The sequence below is a fragment of the Montipora capricornis genome, chromosome 13 (assembly GCF_036669925.1).
Source record: "Montipora capricornis isolate CH-2021 chromosome 13, ASM3666992v2, whole genome shotgun sequence".
Classification (NCBI taxonomy): Eukaryota; Metazoa; Cnidaria; class Anthozoa; order Scleractinia; family Acroporidae; genus Montipora; species Montipora capricornis.
In genome coordinates, this window is record NC_090895.1 from 45,315,394 (window position 1) to 45,320,393 (window position 5,000).

Sequence of the window (5,000 nt, forward strand, 5' to 3'; positions counted from 1 at the left end):
TCACGTGAAGAAACAAAACGGAATTACCTCGGAGAAATTCTCATGACCCTCGTGAACAGCAGCCATGTGCTCTAACCACGTCTCTCGCAATTCCGGAGTACTAGAGTAAGACTTGGCCAAACTGTACTGAAGATCCACTAACATCTCAGGGACATCATCGTATTCCTAGACGGCACAGTCAATAACTGTGTTTTAATTGGTTTAAACAACATAGAAGAAGTTTTACGAAAGACGAATCTGAATTTTTTATTTTTATTTTTAATATAAGACACTGACGGTTCATAACGAATGACTTGGCTATTCAAATGAGGCTTTCTCGGTGAGAGACGGCTGCTACCTCGGGTTACACACACAACAAGGTAACCTAACAACTGTTTTAACTCTTTAAATAATTATGAAAAATGAGGGACATTTGGCCAAGAACCAACCTGTTGAAAGGGGAATATTAAGACCAAATTTCGAAAGATTTGAAAAAAATAAAACAGAAAGCACGAAAGATTAGGACGAACCTTCCACCTGATTTCCTCAGATGGAAACCCCTTACTAATTTAAATAGAAGAAACTTCTCTCTAAAGACAGACTTCGCCACTGAAGAATTCCGGATTGACGACACTATATAAGAAACTAACTGTTTACAAATTCTCATATTCTATAACTCACAACACCTTTTCATAAATAAAGCTAAAATACACTTAGTTCTTAATTAAATTCGACAAACAAAAAAATTCCTCTAAGTTGCCAAATTTGCAAGAAAGGACAAATTACCAGAAACAAAGCTTTGCGGGAACTGGCTGGACTCAGCAGATACGGGGAAGTTACAACTGGAAGAATAGTTAGCTGATGAGCTGCAAGCTTCTCAATCGGATGAAGCCTTAACTTCTTCTTCTTGTCCCGTAACTGCCCGTGTTTATTCCACACCTCGCTTACAATGTCCTCGTAAGAAAGTGCTGGCAAAACCATTCTCGAATTCAGTTTTGGTTTGATAATGTCTGACTTTTACCACGGCAGAGGCGTCGCAAATTTATACTATTCCAAATCCAATTGCCTTAGTTGTTTAATGCGAAGGGAATCAGATTTCGTTTAAGATTTGAAACACCACGTTGTCACGTAGGCCACGCAAGAGACACGTTCTGTTGATAACACATAACAGGAAGGACTGCACGGTAACATCACACGTACTTTTCCACTCTCTTGTCACATAAATATTGGGGCTTCCACGAGATGATATGAAGATATCGATATCAAAGCCGCGATACGATACAGTCTCTAAATCGACACCGCAATACAATAACAAATATCGAGCATTTGTGAGATCGACAACCCGAGGTACCAAAGAGGAAGACCTGCAGCAGTGATTTTATTTTTCATTTTCTTAACATTATAAATGGTTCAAAAAGAGCTAAATAAACTATGCTTGCGCGAGAATTACAAAAAATGTCGAAAAGGGATAGATCATTCTATCATGCAATTTCAATATCTTGTTCCAATATTGCCATTCGTATCGAGAGAACAAATACCGTGATTCGCCGATACATAGTTGATTCAAAGCAATTGCATTAAATATCCTGACCAAGTGATATTTGTCGCGATAAACGGCGGTCAATCAGTAAAAAACCTGCGATAAAAATAACACCAGAAATCGCTTAAGGCATCATTTAACGATAAACAAACAAAGGTAAAACTTTAATTTGAAAATTTTTCCTGCACACAGTGATTGATTTCACCCGCTGGGCTGGTGAATGGTTAGTAATGATCTTTTCACGCACTTACCGTTAATTTCTTCTCATTTTACGCACGTACATTAGAAAGTTGCACAAAAAGACAAGCACGGATAGGCACTAACAAGCTATCCGTTCCCTCGATGCGCTTAGTTTTCGTACACCTTTTTGTTAACTTTGCAAGGATGCGTCTTTTTAAGCTCTGAAATTACCTTAACAAGGCATTTTTTGCAATTGGGAAAACATTGAGAAAAATAATGGTATTTAAATTAAAACATTATATCAGAGTAAAAGGGCGCGTCTTTTTTCTGCGATAAAGTCGCAAAAACGTAGCAATCTGAGCGAACAATTTCTCGAATTTAATCGTCCGTGAATAAAAAAGGAAAGTGTAGGCTTTAACATAAATAGAAAAATCAAAGCAAAACCAAACCAATCAGACTAAAATTCACATAATGTGTTTACCAAGTTTCAAAATTGAACATTTGAACGCTTGGGAAGATCCTCAAAACTCAAAGGGTAGTTGGAGAACACTGAAAAACCGGAAAATTCTCCGGCGTATTTCACGTGCATAACGTTTAACGCTTTCTATCTTCAAAGGAAAACATTTCACTCAATTCATGAACTTTGCAACTGTTATGTTTTCTCTGGTCTTAAAAGCATGTTGAAAGATCGATTTTTCAGAATACTCAGACGGTACACCTGTAGTTTCACGAATCGCTTTTGGAGATTTCGAGAAACAGGTACCTATGTGACACATGCAGGATCACGCTGTTGTTGTACTTAAGTAAGGAACTACATTTTTCGGTTGATAGACCATTCAGACATCACATCACGATTCTCTGGGAGAAAGGAAATCGCATAATCACATCCACTCCTCAATGGATATTTAGGAAACCTTCTAATGACACAAAATTACACATAATATCCGCCGATGTTAGTTGCTGAAAATACAACTCACCCCACCCGTCCACCCTCGTGTTGTCTCCCTTCTTTTTGTAGTTAACTCGACAGGAAAAACTTTCCCTATACCGTAATGCGAATAACGAGACAGAAAATAAAGGACTGTTTATCCTTGGTCCTACGATACGAGGAGTTCAGATTCATCCATGTTTTGTTGCTTTTCCGGTTATGAAGGGGCAAAAGGGCTGAACTGAATGACCAATCTTCAGGGGCAATGTACTACTAATAAGTCAACTCCAGGTATCCCACAGCCTCCACAAAACATCTTCCACACCAAATTTGCCTGCCTGCCAGCCTCCACAAGTAAAATGATCACGTGATACGAACAAGGGCCTTGCAAATGAGCAAATCGGACAGCAGCTCACCTTCATCTGTGCAGTCGCTTGCAAAACAGTGTGGATCTTCTTCGTTAGATCTTTAACTTCAGAGGTAAACGCTGTATGCTGAAAGTGAAGATAGAAATTCCGGAAACATCAGCAAAGTGAAATCGCAATGTTCCGCGGAATCGCGCAGCTTTGTGAGAACTTCTCAATGGACATACATAGGTATAGAATGAAGACTAATTTAAAATAATCTACATTTCATGCTAACTCCAGTGCAGCTGAGAGAATTTAAAAAATTGGTTCAATAAAACAGAGGATAACTGTTCTTTAGTAAGCGTTAAAATTTCCTGCTAGTAGAGGTCTCTTTTTCTTTTGCGTTCGCTGGGCTGACGAGTACGGGAAAAGTGACCTCTGCCATGGGTCGAAACTCACTGTGCTGAGCATGCGCGGCGGTTACTTAGCGACCATACCCTCACGTGATACTTCATGTTGTGTGGGCTCACTCAACAACAGCGGAATTACTATTGCTGGTTTTCACTCACGTGATCAACAGCCATGTTTTTCAACGAAAACAAAAGGAAGCGTTTGCATAATAATATAGTTAAATTCCCGGAGGATTTGGTCGGGGCACCAACATGGCCGCCTTTTCTTTGTTTAGGGCACCAACATGGCGGTCGTGACGTCATGTGAAAACCGAGAATAAAGGAATGCGCAGGATGGACGGAGGTTGGATCAAAATGAATGTCGATTCACGGCAGAGGTCTTTTTTCCCGTACTCGTCGGCCCAGCGAACGCAAAAAGAAAAGATACCTCTGCTAGCAGGGACGTATTACATGATCTTGGTCTTACTACTCAAGAAAGAGAGGGAAAAAGAAACAAAAAGAAAAACAATACCTTCACAGTAAATTTTAGAGAGTTATAATAACTCCCCTAGCTAGTAGAGTTAATTTTACTCCTGATGGTGGAGTTACTTTTTTTCGAGTTAAAATAACTCCATAAAGGAGTTATTTTCGCTCGAGGTAGAGTTAATGTAACCCATAAGGATGGAGTTATTTTTTTGGAGTTATTTTAACTCTCAAAAGGAGTTTAGTTTAGCTACCTTCTGGAGTTAAATTTTAGGTTGGAGTTAACATAACTATTATTGAGGAGTTATTTTAACTCTAATTAGATGGCAATGTAGAGGAGTTATTTTAACTCTGTCATTGGAGTTGGTATAACTCAATATTTTGCAGTAACTTTTACTCCAGGAGGAGAGTTATTTTTACTCTCATATGGGAGTAACGCCAAAGGAGTTACTGCAACTCCAAAAGGAGAGATAGTTTAACTCTTACCATGGGTGTTATTTTAACACTCTCAGTGGAGTTGGTATAACCCACTGTTTTGGAGTAACTTTTACTCCAGGAGGAGAGTTATTTTTACTCTCATATGGGAGTAACGCCAAAGGAGTTACTGCAACTCTAAAAGGAGAGTTAGTTTAACTCTTACCATGGGTGTTATTTTAGCACTCTCAGTGGAGTTGGTATAACTCACTGTTTTGGAGTAACTTTTACTCCAGGGGGAGAGTTATTTTTACTCTCATATGGGAGTAACTCGAAAGGAGTTACTGTAACTCCAAAAGGAGAGTTAGTTTTACTCTTAACATGGGTTTTGTTTATTTAATTCATCACATTTCAAAATAATTATTATTGTAGTGATATTGCAATATAAATTTCTTCAAGGTTTCAGTTAGTATTTATCACAAAGAGTTAATGTTTATTGAGGAATTTATTACAAGGAGTAAATATTTTATGTTGAGGAAAAATTGTTCATTTAATTCATGACATTTCAAAATAATTATTATTGTAGTGTTATTGCAATATAAATTTGAGGAAAGATACATTTTGTTCATGGTATATAAAATGCAGTAATAAGCGATTGATAAGCAAGAGGTTAGTTTTTAAACATGAAACATTGTCTCATGCATTCAAAATTCATTTGTTAATGTGGCATTTCAAAATTC

At 37.9% G+C, this 5,000-nt stretch overlaps 1 pseudogene; it reads right to left on the bottom strand.

The window, feature by feature from the left end:
• LOC138030891 (dedicator of cytokinesis protein 11-like) overlaps nt 1-5,000 on the bottom strand; it is a 72,564-nt pseudogene that overhangs the window by 19,614 nt on the left and 47,950 nt on the right.